Here is an 18,319-nt window from a genome sequence, read left to right as displayed (position 1 = left end):
TAATATCACTGATCAATATCCATGCAAAAATCTTTAATAAAATACTGGCACACCAAATCCAGCAGCACATCAAAAAGCTTATCCACCACAATCAAGTAGGCTTCATCCTTGGGATGCAAAGCTGGATCAACAAACACAAATCAATAAAAGTAACCCATCACATAAACAGAACCAATGATGAAAACCACATGATTATCACAATAGATGCAGAAAAGCCTTTGATAAAATTCAAAATCCCTTCATGTTAAAAACTCTCAATAAACTAAGTATTGATGGAACATATCTCAAAATAATAAGAGCTATCTATGACAAACCCATCCAATATTATACCGAATGGGCAAAAGCTGGAAGCATTCCCTTTGAAAAATGGCTCAAGACAAGGATGGCCTCTCTCACTACTCCTATTCAACATTGTATTAGAAGTTCTGGCCACGGCAATTAGGTAAGAGAAAGAAATAAAGGGCCTTCATATAGGAAGAGAGGAAGTCAAATTGTCTCTGTTTGCAGATGACATGATCTATATTTAGAAGATCCCATCGTCTCAGCCCAAAAACTCCTTAAGCTGCTAAGCAACTGCAGCAAAGTTTCAGGATACAAAATCAATATGCAAAAATCACAAGCATTTGTAGACACCAAAAATAGACAAGCAGAGAGCCAAATCATGAGTGAACTCCCATTCACAATTGCTACAAAGAGAATAAAATACCTAGGAATACAACTTACAAGGGACGTGAAGGAACTCTTCAAGGAGAACTACAAACCACTGCTCAAGGAAATAAGAGAGGACACAAACAAATGGAAAAACGTTCCATGCTCATGGATAGTAAAAATCAATATTGTGAAAATGACCATACTGCCCAAAGTAATTTATAGATTCAGTGCTATTCCCATCAAACTACCCTTGACTTTCCTCACAGAATTAGAAAAACTGCTTTAAATTTCATATGGAACCAAGAGCAACCTCATATAGCCAGGACAGTTCTAAGCAAAAAGAACAAAGCTGGAGGCATCACACTACCTGACCTCAAAGTATACTACAAGGCTACAGTAACCAAAACAGCATGGTACTGGTACCAAAACAGACATATAGACCAATGAAACAGAACAGAGACCTCAGAAATAACACCACACATCTACAACCATCTGATCTTTGACAAACCTGACTAAAACAAGCAATGGGGAAAAGATTCCCTATTTAATAAATGGCGCTGGGAAAACTGGCTAGCCATATGCAGAAAACTGAAATTGGACCCCTTCCTTATGCCTTATAAAAAAAATTAACTCAAAATGGATTAAAGACTTAAATGTAAAACCCAAAACCATAAAAACCCTAGACGAAAAACTAGGCAATACCATTCAGGACATAGGCCTGGGCAGACTTCATGACAAAAACACCAAAAGCAATTGCAACAAAAGCCAAAATTGAGAAATGGAATGTAATTAAAGAGCTCCTGCAAAGCAAAAGAAACTAGCATCAGAATGAAGAGGCAGCCTACAGAATGGGAGAAAATTTTTGCAGTCGACCCATCTGACAAAGGTCTAATATTCAGAATCTAACGGGAACTTAAACAAATTTACAAGAAAAAACAACCCTATAAAAAAGTGGGCAAAAGATATGAACAGAAACTTCTCAAAAGAAGACATTTATGTGGCCAAGAAGCATACGAAGAAAGCTCAACATCACTGATCGTTAGAGAAATGCAAATCAAAACCACAATGAGATACCATCTATCTCATGCCAGTCAGAATGGTGATTATTAAAAAGTCAAGAAACAACAGTTGCTGGTGAGGCTGTGGAGAAATAGGAACACTTTTACACTGTTGATGGGAATGTAAATTAGTTCAACCATTGTGGAAGACAGTGTGGTAATTCTTCAAGGATCTAGAACCAGAAATACCATTTGACCCAGCAATCCCACTACTGGGTATGTACTCAAAGGATTATAAATCACTCTACTATAAAGATACATGCACACATATGTTTACTGCAGCACTGTTAAAAATAGCAAAGACATGGAACCAACCCAAATGCCCATCAATGATGGACTAGATAAAGAAAAGAAAATGTAGTACATATACACCATGGAATACTATGCAACCATAAAAAAGAATGAGATCATGTCCTTTGCAGGGATATGGATGAAGCTGGAAGCCATCATCCTCAGCAAGCTAACACAGAAACAGAAAATCAAACACCACATGTTCTCACTCATAAGTGGGAGTTGAACAATGAGAACACATGAACACAGGGAGGGGAACAACACACACCCAGGACCTGTCAGGGGGTGGAGGGCAAGGGGAGGGAGAGCATTAGGACAGATACCTAATGCACACGGGGCTTCAAACCAGGATGATGGGTTGATAGGTGCAGCAAACCACCATGGCACATGTATACCGATGTAACAAACCCTCACATTCTACACATGTATCCCGGAATGTTAAAAAAAAAAAGAGGCTGGGCACTGTGGCTCACGCCTGTAATCCCAGCACTTTGGGAGGCCAAGGTGGGCAGATCACAAGGTCAGGAGATCGAGACCATCCTGGCTAACACGGTGAAACCCCATCTGTGCTAACAATACAAAAAAAATTAGCTTGATGTGGTGGCAGGTGCCTATAGTCCCAGCTACTCAGGAGTTTGAGGCAGGAGAATGGCGTGAACCCGGGAAGCAGAGCTTTCAGTGAGCCGAGATCGTGCCCCTGCACTCCAGCCTGTGTGACAGAGCAAGACTCCGTCTCAAAAAAAAAATAATAATAATAATAATACAAATTTGTGACTAGATCTCCTGAATCAGAAATTTTGAGGGTGGAGCCCAAGCAATTTGTATTTAGTAAACCCTTCAGGTGATTCTGTTGCATGTTACAGTTTGAGAACCACTGGTGTCAGTGAATCCAGTGGCAATGCTAAAGGCTGGCCTGGGGTGCCTTAACCCTGCATCCCCTTTCTATTAGCATTCTTCTTGCTTTGCTATGGAAACTCAGTATTTTTTTCACTCTTACGTGAACTCTCAGGCAACTTTAGCTTCAAAACTAATACCCTAGGTTGGACTTCCAATTAGATTGCCAGTCCACTCCCCGTTTCTGTAGAAATTCTAAAGTAGCCACTGGATGTGTATGTACACTAATTTTTAGATGTTACCTTAGTTGGAGGCCTGGTCATTTATCAAAGGAAGTGATTTTCTGCTTAACTTACCAGGTCCTCGTCTGTCTGAATACTGCTAAGGTAACTTGGGAATTGTAGACCTTTCAGCCGCATGTCTACTGTGAAGGTCTGATGGAGGGTTTCCTAAGGGCAGCACCTATGTAATCATGATCATCTTATCTGGGGTACTTTGTTATCATTATAAACCTGTTTCTGTTCTCTGTGTCTTTGTGATTCACTAGGCAGTTTTTCAGTATCCTGCAGTAAGGGATTCCCAGCCTGGGATCCCAAGAACCACCCCTGAGAGCAGAAAAATAAGCTTTGGTTGAATATGTGGTTATACTGTAAGTGGAAGGTCAATAGTCTTCATGAGATTCTGAAAAGGCTCTATTGCCTTTCACTCTCTTCCCTCAAAAAAGCTGATTTACCATTGCTTTAGTTGCCTTTGGATAATAGCTTTAAGAAGTGTTCACAAGATTTGCAGCCATTTGAACTGGAAATTTAACCTTTTGGCTTAAATTTCACAATCCTATTTTAGCCTATCTTGTCTACTCAGGTGTTACTGTGTACATTAAGTCGAGTAAGACTGGTTCTATACTTATGCAATCTTGTTTTCTGTTTTTGGTGTTTGAGAACAGTGCATGCTTGTTACGGTCAGCAAGAGTAATGCATTTGGATAGTGCTTTCCAGCTTATCCAGTAATTTCAGGTATAGCTTCTTTTTAAAATATGATATTGTGAGATATATAGAGCAGGAGGATATTAGCCCTATTTTTACAGGTGATGACGCTGAGGCTTACAGGTGATGACATCACTAAAAACTAGGTTTACCCATCACGTAAAAGCTTTGGACACTCCCACTATGCTCATGCTCTGGTTGCTTCCAAATATGCTTGAATGATGCCTAGAAAAGTCTCAAAAGTTCATTATGTCTAAAAGACTGTTTACTGGCACATTAAATCATTATTGTCTCTAAAGGAAATGGATCATTTTAAAATTGTGGATTTCTTTTTTGCTTTTCCTTATTTAATTTTTTTTTAAAACAAAAGTTAGATACAGGTATAATTTCCCCATTTCACAGTCAAATAAAACCCCTCTTCTTTTGTCTTCCACAGATATCTTTCAAAATCCTGTTCAATCACATATTTTAGGATGTCGGGTCAGGAGACGGCAAATCATTGCCAGCTGGTGGCATCACCTCATTTTCATTAGATTGTTCTTTGGGTTTCAAAGACTAGTGCCCTTGTAACTTACATTCCACAGCCTTAAAATTGCACATAAAAGTTTGCTGTGGAAGAGTAGCAAATGTAAGATAAATTGAGAAGGTTAAGGGGAAGACTGTGCTAAGAGCTTCTCATAAATGAATTCTCATCATAAAAGCACAGTGATTTTTCCAAGTGACAAATTAACTCAAGATTTGTGCTCTGCATTTTTAAACAACGTGTGGTAGAGCAATAGGGTAATTCCATTTGTCTTTAAGCCAGAGGTTAGTGCCTCAGCATATTGCACTTGTGCTTTTTGACTAATAGTGTAGAAAAGAAAGCTGTGTGTATAGATATTTAATTTATTTTTACTTTGCAAATGTGTTATATCTATGATTTAGTCGATAAACAGATGCTGTGTGTTAAGACAGGCTGTCATAGGAAAGACGTTTGTGTTGAGGCTTGGGGCCAGAGCATTTTCCAAAAGGAATATTTGTGCTTAGAAAACTTCTTATAAATATTCTTGTTCAGACTTGAATTCCTCTTTTACTTCAGTGGGGTCACTGAATAGATGTCGGTCATTTATTTCAGTTCCCTGCTATCGGGTCAGTAAAAAAGGTATTAGTGGAGTGTGGGTGATTTTTCTTTCTGCTGCCCAGTTAGAGGTTTGATTGTGACAATGAACTCTGAACAAATGACTTCATCTTTTTATGAGGAATATGCATATTAATGTCATTCAGACAGTTTCTTGGGGACATACAAAATATCGATATTAATTTTAGGGTTTGTGTAATACAATAAGAATAAAGAAAAGAGGGTTCCTGCCCTGACATCCTGCAGTCTATCTAGTGAAATCTGACAGATCATGTGAAAGCTCTGTATTCTTCTAGTCATTGATGTCAGTATTATGAGTTTAGACTGGGTAATCAATAATAATATCTTTGCCCTTTGCATCCTTCTACTGAAGTTTTCATTTTCCTTTCTTTGGCCTGTGGCCTTATTGTATTTTTGCTCCAGGATTTTAATTTGTGGGGCAGAGACAGTAGGCGTGATGTTAGCTAATTGCCTACAATACTGGCTGGCGTGGACTTGACCTTTCAAAATTGGGGCACAATACCAAAGATCACATTTTTACTTCAATGAGGTTCTTTGCTGTTTCAATCTGAGGGAATCTTATCTGGGGATTCCTTATCTGGGGATCAACAAATGCATATAAATGAGGGACAAGTGCTTGGTTCAGGAACTCCAGAGCCATTTAGCAATCAGTCCTCCAACCTGTGTGGTGGTCTTTACATTTCTTGGAAGCATAATAGATTCAAGATACGAGGAGAGCAGGGAGCCTGAAGCAAAGCAGTTCCCTAGATTTCCTCAAGGTTCCTTTTAACTCTGGAACTCTCTTGGAATTGTTCCTTTTTTTTTTTTTTTTTTTAAACTTTACCGTATTTTTTCTAATAAGAAAAAAAAACCCACCAAAGCAGCACTCTGAATCTCTTCTTCCTATGGTGGAACCTAGTATTATGGAATCTGTTTACACCTAAATGAGGAAAGTAAATTATAATTTCAACAGCATGCCAATCAGCAGACCTAGAAGCCATAACTTTTAAAAGAAAATTTATATTCTAATTTTTATTTGTTGCCTATGCTTCGTAATTTTTTATCTAAGATCTTTTTAGAAACGTTTATTAGCCCAAATGAGTGCTTACACAATATGGTAAACACATGGGAGATTTCTTTTTTTTTTTTTTTTTTTTTAAATTTCTGTACGTTATTGGGGAACAGGTGGTGTTTGGTTACATGAGTACGTTCTTTAGTGGTGATTTGTGAGATTTTAGTGCATCCATCACCTGAACAGTATACAGTGCACCCAATTTGTAGTCTTTTATCCCTTACCCTCTTCCTACCCGTTCCCCTCTAGTCCCCAAAGTCCACTGTATCATTCTTATGCCTTTGCATCCTCATAGTTTAGCTCCTACTTGTGATTGAGAACATACAATGTTTGTTTTTCCATTCCTGGGTTACTTCACTTAGAATGATATTCTCCAGTCTCATCCAGATTGCTGTGAATGCCATTCATTCATTCCTTTTTAAGGCTGTGTAGTATTCCATGGTATATATACCACAGTTTCTTTATCTTCTCCTTGATGGATGGGCATTTGGGTTGGTTCCACATTTTTGCAATTGCAAATTGTGAGAAGCCATAACTTGAGGGTATTTTGCAGTTGTATACTCCTTTGTCTGGATGGACACTGGACATATGTAGGGTTAAGAAATACATATGTGATTAGAGGGCTTATTGTTTATTGAAAAACATATTACCATTAAATTAGAGTCTGGTTACTTATGATCTGATTTCAAAATAGCTTTGCCCTAATAATGTAAAACAGCTCTTTTCCTGTTAGTTGGCTTTTAACATGTATTCAGACCATGATTTTTTTTTATTTTTGGTACTTTAAAAAAGTGTGAGATAAAATTCACATAATACAAACACTATGAGTATTTTTGGTCAAGAGAATTTAAGGAAAGTTTATTGACTCAACACTTGGCCCATTTTTTTGACTTTAATGGCTGATAGGCTGGGTGCTATAAAGCCAAGTCCTTGCCTTCAAGGAGATCACAACCTCCTGTGGGGATAAAAACATGTAAACAAATATTAATAGAAACATGTTGCAAGGTGCCCTGTGATTGCCAAGGATGTTTATTACACTTTCCTCTTTGAGCCTGCCTCTGAAAATAGTGGAATCTTTTCCTCTTGCCTTGTTTTTTTTTTTTTTTTTTGTAGCAACTACTTCATTGTCTTAATGTTTACTCTGTTAGGGATATCATATGAAAGTTAGAATTTTGTCAGCCACTCTGTTCTTGCTTCCAACATTCAAAAGGCAGAAATGTAAGTGGTGATTCCTGAAGTTAGTGTATTTGTTGGGATTATAAAACATGTAGCACATTTAGGACTTGGTATAAAAAAGCTATTTTTGAATGTTGAAATGTAGACTGGGTTTATACCAAGCTATTTTTTCCTGCAAGTCTGTGGCAAGACCGTTGCACAATAAACTCCAAATCTGCTTGCTTACTTAAGCCAGTCTTAATATTGCACATATTTGTTTTTATTGTACATTTCACCTTTCTCCCTTCCAAAAAACCCATGCCAGGAAAGGGTCTACTTACTGTCTTATTTGCTTTGAAGTTTCCTGAAATTTTATCTCTCTCTCTCTGTTTTTTGTTGTTGTTGTTGCTGTTATCTCTTGCATGTTTGTAAATGTAATAGCAGTCAATGTCTTTTCCTTTTATACTGGTAAATGAAGGATTAGCTGGATAATGTTCATAAAGATCTCTAGAATCCTTAGAGAAAGGACTAAATAAAATGAAATGGTATTATGCAAGATGAATAAACTACTTTCCCTTATTAAGCTGAGTTTTATTAAGGTGAGTTTTTTCTCAATGCTAATCTTTTTTAAAAAATTTATTTTAGGACTCTAGCTTTATTAATAGTTAATGCTGCTTCATTTCCCTACTCTAAGGCATTTCTGAACTGGTGCAATTGTCATTTTTCCTCTTAACTTTATAAAGTATAGTATCTTTAAAATGTTACTTAAACATTCTTTGATGTCTCTCCTTGGCCCATGAAATGTAAAAATTGATTTTAATAATCTTATTTTATTAAAGTCTTGCAACATTTTGTCTAGTACTAGAATATAATTTTCATAGCTAAATTTTAAAACTTAGACTTCAGTTTTATTTTACCTCTCTGTGTGAAAAGCTTAAAGGGCAAACTTATCTGGTTATACTTTACAGTTTCACAGAAAGATCCATTTCCTCCTTTCACCATCTTGACAGTTGAGAAAGTCAAGGGAACAATCAACAGATTGGTTTAAGAGAGTAGAAATCTTTCCAGTGTCCTGGAGTTTGCTTCCTCCCTGGTATGAAAGCTTGTATTTGCAGCATACAAAGTGATGTTGTGTAAAAATGTGAAGGACAGGTGTTTACTCTGGCCTTGACCAAGGTGAGAATTTGAGATGGAAGAGTCAGGCTCTGTGTAGGGGATGTTTTGGAACTTGATCAGTCTGTCAGTTTTGTTACCTGCCAATGAAACTGAAAGGTAAGTGAAGGCAATGCAGTTTCACAACTCATAATACAGCTTTAAAATCTTTTTTTTTTGGTTGATGTATTTTAAGCAGTTGAATATATTTTCCATAAATTTTACTGCTTTCCATTTACCTTTGAATAGAAGCCAATGAGGAGAAGTATTTAGAAGGTTATGAGCAATAACAGAATGAACTGTTGGAAAAGTCCTTTTGTGGCTTTCCTCAAGTGTGTACTGGTGGAAAAATTACTATAATTTGATAGTAAAATGTTGGAAAATGATTTTATTTACTATTTAGAAATAACACAAATGGGCCTTGCTTTTGAAATTCACAGGTTCAAAACATTTAATTATGCCTCACTACCTCAATCTTTGCTCATTATGCTTTACATTGATGGAATTAAATGTGACACATTGCAATGTTGGATCAACCCCACAGTTCCAAAATTTAGGGTTTGATTAAATTCTAAAAAAAAAAAAAAAAAAAGAAAAAAGATACTGTACTGTTTAGTGTGAGAAATGGAGACTTGTGAAATTTTGTTTTTAGCCTGACGTTGTCTGAAGGAAAGAAAGTATCCCAGTGATAGAGGAGGAAAAGAACATTAACAATACCTGATTGTAACTTGCCTGTTGAAATCACAGAAGATTCTTCGACTTTGGAAGAGCAAATGGTGTTTTCAAAGCTAAATTCTTAGTGTCTGTACCCATCATAATATGGCTAGTCCCCTGGGAAATGGTACTTTTAGTATGTGTGTCTGCCCATGCCAGTAATAAACACGTGTTTATCAGCCATTCGGGCCCAAAGCGTCCAGTTTTATCTTTTGGATATACAAGGGCATGTGCGGATAAAGGTCACAGCTTCATGATGCTTGCTGTGAGGCTCATGGGTGTCAGTAGGAAAGCTAACAATGTAATTCCCATAATGTCCAAGGAATTCTTTGGAGGCCATCCTCTGATTCTTTGCTTACCTTGTACAGGGGCTGTCTATACAAGTTTCCTCAGGCTTTCAACAATGGTGTCATTAACTTGTACTTTAAAATTTGTAAGATTATATGAGCATTTTCAGTGGGCTAAAGTCACCTGTCATTTGTTTTAATGGTTAAGGGTCAGGAATTGAAAGTTAGACTTGGGTTTTAGTCTCAGCTGTGCTTCTGTGTGATTTTAGTTACTTAATTTCTGTAAGCTTCAGTTTTCTTACCTATAAAATAAGTATCCATTCATTCATTTGTTCATCCATGCAATAAACAGTAAGTACTTCCCACGTGCCAGGCCCACTCTTGGTGCTGGGAAGCAAGCAATGGGCAAAGAAGAGAATAATCTCCGCTGTCATGGAGCTTCAATTCATGGGGAAATGGAATGTAAATTAAAAGAAATTAAACATTTCGTGTATTTTCCACATGTGAATATATATGAGATGATGACAGTTGCTACAGACAAAATGAAACAGCATCAGGGGTAGAGGTAAGATTGGAAAGCGATTTCTGTTTCATGTGGGGTAGACAGGAAAGGCTTCCATAAATAGGTCATATGTAAGCAGAGACACAAATGAAGAGGAGGATGATGTATGAGGATATCTGGGGTTAGAGGCTCCAGGGAATAGCAAGTCTGGCAGGAGTTGCACATTCCTGAGGTGAGAACAAGCTTGGTGTGTCAGAGGGGCAGTGAGGAGAGGCCAGTGTAGCTGAAGTGGCTGAAGTAGGGTGAAGGAGGGGCAGAGCAGGATGGTAATAGTGCCCAGCTTGTAGGACTGCTTAGGAAATAACATGCTTAACATGTACTTTATACATATTAAAAGAATAAAACACTGTAACAGTTGAGGTTTATTTTGGGCATGCAAGAAAGGTTCATCATATTACTAAATATAAATAGAAAAAAGTCATCTGATTATTTTTTATAGAAAAGGCATTTGGTAAAATTCAATCTCTATTATTGATTTTTTTTTTTTTTTTTTGAGACAGAGTCTCGCTTTGTCACGAGGCTGGAGTGCAACGGCACAGTCTTGGCTCACTGCAACCTCCGCTTCCTGGTTCAAGCAATTCTCCTGCCTCAGCCTCCCAAGTAGCTGGGACTACAGGTGCCCACCATCACGCCTGGCTAATTTTTGTATTTTTAGTAGAAACGGGGTTTCACCATGTTGGCCAGGATGGTCTCGATCTTTTGACCTCGTGATTCACCTGCCTTGGCCTCCCAAAGTACTGGGATGACAGGCGTGAGCCACCGTGTCCGGCCGTTTTTTTTTTTTTTTTGAGACAGGGTCTCACTCTTTAGCCCAGGCTGGAGCACAGTGGCATGATCATGGCTCACTGCAGCCTCAAACTCCTGGGCTCAAACAATCCTCCCACCTCAGCCTCCTGAGTAACTGGGAAGCTGACATTACAGGTGTGCACCACCATGCCTGGCTAATTCTTTTATTTCATTTTTTTGGTAGAGACGAAGTCTTGCTATGTTGCCCAGGCTGGTCTTGAACTACTGGCCTTAAGAAATCCTCTCACCTCAGCCTCCAAAAGAGCTGGGATTACAGTTGGAGCCATTGCACCTGGCCCTATTATTGATTTTATAAAAACCCTTCAAAATATAATAGGAAAATACCCTTAGCAAAGCAAAGTATGTTCATCTCAACCCAAAACCATCTGAGCCTAAATAGGAAATTTGAGAGCATTTCCATAAACATCAGAACCCAAAATAAGAATACTGTTTTCACTAATTGTTAATGGTATTTGGAATCATAAACCAGTGCTGCTGGATGAGAGAAAAAAATGAAGTTATCAAGGTATAAAAATCAGAAAGGAGGTAAATGAATGTTGTTTGCAAATAATGGGAATATATGACCTGAATATCCAAGAGAATAAAATGAAAAACTAATTATGAAGAATATGATAATCTATAAATGTGCCTGGATGCCAAAGTAATGTGTCAACATTCATAACCTCCATATATGCTAACAACCAGTTAGAAGATATATTGGGAAAAAGGCCATTAGCATAAAAAGGATGAAACACCTAAGAATAAACTTAAGAAAATAATATGTGAAGGCATTTAAAAATGCTCCTGAAGTGTGAACAAAAGATATGAAAACATGGAAAGGTCCCATCATATTTTTGGATGCGAAGATGCCAATTCTTTGTGAATCTGCATTTTAAGGTAATTCCTGTAAAAATAACAACAGATTTTTTGGGGGCCCTAAGCAACTTGGTTCTATGGTCATTTGGAAAAGTAAACAACCACAAATAGGGCAATTCTGAAAAAGAGAATAAAATCTAGCTTAATAAGTCTACAATAATTGAAACATTGGTATTGCCAGATACCATATTTAGCATATGATAAAGGTGGTATTTCAAATTAGTTGGGTAAAGTTGCTCAGTTCCGTAACTGAGGAATAACCAGGTAGCTGTCTGGGGGAAAAGGTACTATTTGCAGCAGTATCTCAAATATTAAGCCAAAAATCAATCTATGATAAACAAATTTAAAGTATAGACTAGATTGTAAAATAACATGGGAAAATTATTTTATAATCTTGGAGTACGTACATATGGCCCTTCTAAGTAAGACAGAAAACTGAGAAGCCATGAAAGAAGAGATTGATATATTTGATTACATTTTTTAAAAAACCTGAATAGCTTCTGCATACTTCAAGGAACAAGAAAATTGGGGAAAATATTTGCTTCTCAAATTTTGAAGGGACTAATTTTCTTAATAAAAAGCTCCTAAAAATCCATAAGAAAAAGTCCAACAACCCAGAAGAAAAGTAGACTAAGGATACAAATAGTCTAAAGGAAGGGAAATAACAGTGGCTTTTAAATATATGGAAAGATGCTTAACTTCACCCATTATCACAGATATGCACATTACAACTACACCGCGGTACCATTTATCACTGTTAGATGGACAAAGATTACAGTCTTATAACCTGTTCTGTAGAGTGTATAGGTGCAAAACATTAGTCTATTTAGTGGGCAATTGGCAAAATCTATAATATGAAAAATTTCATATTGCTTTGTCCAGGAATTTCAATTTTAGAAAATTATCCTAGATATAAAAACACAGTCCTAGACATACAAACATTCATACAAACTATGAATGTATTCTGCATATACTGTATATACTTATTACATGCATGAGAAAATTATTTATGTACAAAGGTACTCATTGTAGTAGTGTTTATAATGGCTAAAGGTTGGGAACACCCTAATGCTCATAATGGGATACTGAATCAATACATTATGTTACTGCTGTACACTTGAAAATGCGCGGTCATGAAAATTCACACCAGTTAATTCTCTTTATGTACCAATTTGGAAACATTGCCAATGTATAAAATAGTGTAATATGTTTATTTGTGTAAAAATGGTTTATACAAGATGTTCTGTTTATCTATGAAAAGGTGCAATTTCTGGGAAAGCTAACTTGGTGGCTGAAGACATGCCTAGCCTCATTTCAAAAAAAATCTGCACGTAGCACATGCCTTGCTCTTAGCACTTATTACATGCTAGTGGTGGTGGCGATTTTCATTGTAAAAACAAAGTTCCTTTGCCTCACAAGTTGATTTTTAACAGCTGAGTCTGGAAGAGGGAGGTCATCTCATTGTAAATACTGCTTAATGAGTGTCAGACTTGGGTTTTTCACCAGGAATGCTGTATATACTTCCTGAAGTATATTTCTTGGAGGTTGTCAATACTAGCTCTGCAAACCAAAGATGTCAAATAATATTGGGCTGAACAAAACTAAGCAAACTTATTTTCTACAAGGCCTTCTTAGAGCCTTAATACACATACTGTGCTTTGTAAATATTCAAGAAGAACATTTAGAATGTGGCATTTTCCCAAATTTATTTAACTACAGAACCTTAAACAATGACTACTTAAAAAAACCACCTTATGAGTAGTTGTCACATCGGGAAACATCGCTTTAATACTAGAATTTGGTTTCATTCACCTTCATTATTCATTTTAATAAGTCAGTATTCTTGGTGTATTTCTAAGATACTTGTGGTCTCTGCCTGCTTTTTTTCCTTCCCTCGTGGTGTGCACCAATTCATGAATTTGTTTTGTAATTGAGACCCTCCCAAAGTCACCCAAATTACACTGAGTTTCTTGGGTAAAAAATGAATTATTGTATGTAATTAATGTGAAATCTTAGGGATTGATTCAATGGAAATTGAAGATTGAAGCTTCATTTGGTTCAACTTTTCCTAAAGCTTTAGAAGGTTTACTGTTGAGAGGAGGAATGAAATCAACTTAATGGATACATTGTTGAGGAATTGTGAGCTTAATGTGGAGAAGACAGTATTACTGTGAGGCTTAGAAGACATGGCTTCTACCTCTGTCTTCATCTTTTACCGCAACTTAATTTTGAACAGGTCACTCATCATCTCTGTGCTTCAGTTTTATCCTCTGTAAAACTCAGGGATTGCATTTAAGTGATCAGTATGGGTTCATTCATTTTAAGACTTTAAGTTATTATTAGCGTGCTTAATGGAATCAGTGAAGTTTGTAGAACTGTGTAGAATATTTTGTTCTACTATGGGAGTTTCCACATGTGAATGTAATGTATTACCTGTCCCAGTTCAATCTTTTTTGAGAATGAAATTATTCAATAAGTAGCTCATAGTCAGCTTCATGTATTTGAAAGCTTGTTGAATTGTTTGAAACTTCTCTCTTCATTGGTTGGTTGGTTAATTATCCTCCAGGAAAGCGTTTGATTATATTACAGATCAATTAATACAATGCTATGGATAATCCACACCTCCTGTATAAATGTGCACCCCACCCCCATTTGTTTCTCTAGTGTATGGAGAAATCCATGATGTGGATATTAATTCTTTCTCACCACCCCAACAAAGTGTTCATTTGGTGGTTTTGCTGTGCTTTTGTGTACTCTCTGCCTATTAGCATATTTCTGAACTTGACATAGTAGAGGTCTAAATTCACTGAATTTATGCCATCTGGAAATGAGCTTTAAATTTTGTTCCTCTGTTGAAATTAGGGATGTGATATAGCTATTACACAGAAGGACTGTGAGCCTGAATTTGATTTTATTATGTGGAGGTAGAATGTTTTGTTAGAAGGAAAGCATTTGCCTGGGGAGAGATTTGAGTATGACTGAATTGTTAACTGCCAACTTCCCCCCTTTTTAGCAGGAGACATATTTTGTTTTTAAATGAGATGACAACCAAGAGAATTATCAAGAACCGTGAATTTTAAGAGAGTTCTTTCAATTTACTTGAGTTCCACTTAACCTTGCTTTCGATGTCATTCTGTGCATTACTGTCAAAGGACTTGGCTTCCTTTGAAGTCACGAAGCGTTGCTGCTGGCGGAATCATGATGGTAAAATATAAGAGTGGTTCTTAGTAAAGCCCTTAACTGATACCCAGCAATGCCTTATTACCTAAGTAAAAGCATATGTGTGCGAGTGCCTAAAATTGTAGAGTGTAAGGGGAGGATATATGATAATGGACACTGAGATGGGAGAAGTATTTCTCATGAATTAGGGATGCCCTTTCATAATTCACAAGTTGCAAGATGAAAAAGCCTTGAAATCACCTGAAGAGCATCTGGCAGCAATCTGTAATTCTTAAGAGGAGGTAAAAGAGCCTGTATCTCTCCAGCACGTGATGATAAAACTGTTCATGTGGGGTATGGAAAAAGCAGAATTCTGTTACTTGTAAAACCCCTTGCGATTAAATGGCCTGAGATTTTGTTATGAGGTGATACTAGTAGTTCCCAGGTGGTTAATAAATGATTAATTGATTACAGCGAAGAAGGCTGATTTGAGGGTATTGAGGAAATTTGAATGAAGAATTTGTTTTTTGCATGCAGAACGTTATCCTTTACTTTTCATACTCCACTCTTCTCATGCCTGGCCACTGTTACTCCTGTGTCTAGTTTTGAAGATTTAGGTCACATTGTGTCCCCCTACCCCCATTTTTTTCTTTCACAAAATATTTGTTATAAGAAAAGGTACATTCTAAGCCTTTGACACACATACACACATAGGTTAAACACACATACACAACACCTTTTGTAAAGACTTCTAGGGCCATCTTTTATTATATTGGACTATTGCAGAAAAATTATGTGAATGAGTGGCTTACCCTTTGGGGCTTGAGAAATCATGGCTGTATAGAGATTTCAAAAAGACATATTTGTTGTACAGGACTCTGACTTTAATTGCTCCCCTCAACCCATCTAAAGATAGGAACTATTTTACCTATTATTTGTAAGTATATCAGAAGAGATTGCATCTTATTTTTTTCTTTTGCATAAGTAGTTGTGATCATATGTAATTACAACATTGTACTCTGCTTTTCCTTTCCACTTTGTATTATAAACTACATTTTCCCATTTTATTATAACTCATAACATATTTCTTTTTTATTTAAAAATTACTTTAAAAAATTGACCTAAAATTGTATGTATTATGTACAGCTTGATGTTTTGAAGTATATTTATATATACATATTATGGAATAAAAAGTTTTTAATGGCCGACAGAATTGTGATTAAGTAAATTATGTGGTTGTGGCAAATGTACAGTTTGTGACAAACTGACTTCCTCAGTTATTGGCATTTAAATCGTTTCCATGTTTATTTTTTATTTCTTTAAAACCCTAAGAGAGGCTTCTTGCACCTACGCAAGAAAAAACTGGGGGCAAATCCATACAGTAAAGTGAAGGCAAGTTTATTAGGAAAGTAAAGGAATAAAAGAATGGCTACTCCATAGGCATAGCAGCCTGTTTCTGTGTTTTAAATTTAAGTATAGTATTTATGATTTCCTTAAAAAATGTACTCTCTTGGACATTTTCTCTGGCTTCCACTTATTGTGATGTCGAATAGTGGCTTTGTGGTTTTGTTTAGTATTTATGTTAGCTTCTGGCTAACTGCTAAGGGTTAGACTCTCTAGATGTTCTTATTGCTCTCTTGGACACCTCTAGGTTTTGTTCTGTGTTTCTCCCAGGTAGGATAATTTCCCAGCTTACTTCTCTTCAAGCTCATGTTTTTCTGGTTGTAAGATAGGCATTAAGTGACACATCTGATCTTGCCAGTTAGACCTGATGATAGGAGATGTGTGTCTAAGACCAAAGTAGACTTTGCCCATTGGGTGGCAAAAACCTGAACTTTGAATTGTCAGTATCTAGAGAGGTCAGAGTTACTCGGAAATATTTGGGAATATTGTACATTTTTTGAAATTGTTTATAAAAAGTTTTTTGTGCTCCTTTCTTTGCTATTTTATATTATGCTATCATTATTATCTTAATATGATGCTGTTGACCCATGGATGTGGATTTACTTTCACACTTTTTTTCACTCCTAAAAGAAGCACATAATTGTTTGACATATCTTATAAGATGGAAGAATCCTTTTCTATTTTCTGTTACCCAGCAGGAGTTTCTCATTTTTGGCTAGCATTCAGATTTCTAAATAAAGATTTGCTTTTTGCTTATTTATTTATTTTTTTATGGTGAAGACAAATGCACACTGGGAGAACCCACTCAGTGTACAACATGTAGTGGTAAACGGGAGCAGAGAAAAAGTAGAGATACTCAGATTGGATTTTGCAGTTTATTAATTATTATTTTTATTCCTCTTCACAGATTTTTAAAGTCTTCTTCTAGGGGTTTCCAGCAGAGCTAAATGTTAGAGAAATCTTTCCACTCCTCTGAAGAGTGAAGTGAGCAAATACAACCCAGCAGTAGGTTATTGAAGACAGCAGCCGCAGGTAATGTCTTCTTTTCTCATTATTATTGACATGTGTTCAGTAGTGCTCAGTAATATGTTATACTTTTTTTTTTTTTTTTTAAAGCAAGTCTACTTGAACTTACACATCCAAGTGAACATTGTCTTGTTTAAAATGTCTTAGGGAGAGGCTATACTCTATCCTCTATGCAAAGCATTAAAAAAATCTTTTCTTAAGAACTGCATCTTGACCCTCTGGTAGCATTCTTCTAAGCATCTTGTTTTCTCTAGTGGCAGATGTCAACCTTGTAAGGATATACTTAGAAAATAGTCTAAACTCATTTAGAGCTTGGGTGATGATCATACCTGGGGTTCTCTAATTTTGATCAAAACCAAGAAGGAGCAATAACATAAGGAAACCAATTTTCCTTTTTGTAATTTGTAATTTGAAGACTCATACACTGTATTGAAAATAAATTCTAAGAAGTGACTCTGAGTTTCAAGTAATGGTAGTATTGTTAAAATAATTGATCAGGCTTCATAATTTACAGAGGCATATACGATTTATTTGACTATATAAATGTTGATATTCTTTCTTATTAAAATCAGTAAGTCAATCTGTTAGTATCGTAGAAGAGTACCTATGTTAATCAGAAACTTCCTTACTAGATATACCCCTAAGGCTTTATAATTTGCCTCTTACAAATGATCTTCTTGTGGGGGTGGGGGGGTGTTTTGCAATATTTCCCAAAGTGTTACTAGAGTACTTGTTTAAAATACACATTAAAAATTTCATATTAGTAGGCCTGAAACTAGTGTGTCAAAATCAGAATCAGAATGGTAGGGGCAGGACTTGGGAATCTGCATATTACAAGTGAATGTCAACAGAGATTGACATTCTGGTCCAGTAAAATCAGACCTCTACCTAGGATCATTGTATTTTAAAAAATTTTGTGCAAGTTATTGTGTAGACACAAAACAGCTATTTATGATTGTGTGCTTTTCTGGGAAGAGTGTGGGGAAGGGAGGCTTAGGGAAAGATTTGTTAACAGATCCAATATTAGAGCTAGATAAGAGGAATAAGTTATCCTGTTCTATACCATGGTAGAATGACTAGTTAACTATGTAGCTGTAGTTTTGTGTCCTTTAAGAAATCTCTCCCTAACCTTCCCTTCCCCCTACTCTTCCAAGTCTATCATTTTAGAGACAGTTTAAGATAAGGAAAAGAA

The 18,319-nt window shown here is 36.4% G+C and overlaps 1 protein-coding gene across 1 annotated transcript in view; it reads left to right on the top strand.

Annotated features, from left to right (window-relative positions):
- FAM160A1 (family with sequence similarity 160, member A1) overlaps positions 1-18,319 on the top strand; it is a 279,944-nt gene that overhangs the window by 77,395 nt on the left and 184,230 nt on the right. The window contains exon 3 of the mRNA XM_011973234.1: positions 17,009-17,133. The gene's annotated coding sequence lies outside the window, so the exon portion shown is untranslated. The remainder of the gene's footprint in view (positions 1-17,008; positions 17,134-18,319) is intronic.

This window comes from Mandrillus leucophaeus, unplaced genomic scaffold (assembly GCF_000951045.1).
Source record: "Mandrillus leucophaeus isolate KB7577 unplaced genomic scaffold, Mleu.le_1.0 Scaffold136, whole genome shotgun sequence".
Classification (NCBI taxonomy): Eukaryota; Metazoa; Chordata; class Mammalia; order Primates; family Cercopithecidae; genus Mandrillus; species Mandrillus leucophaeus.
The sequence above is the reverse complement of the archived record's forward strand: the minus strand, read 5'-3'. Positions and strand labels throughout refer to the sequence as shown.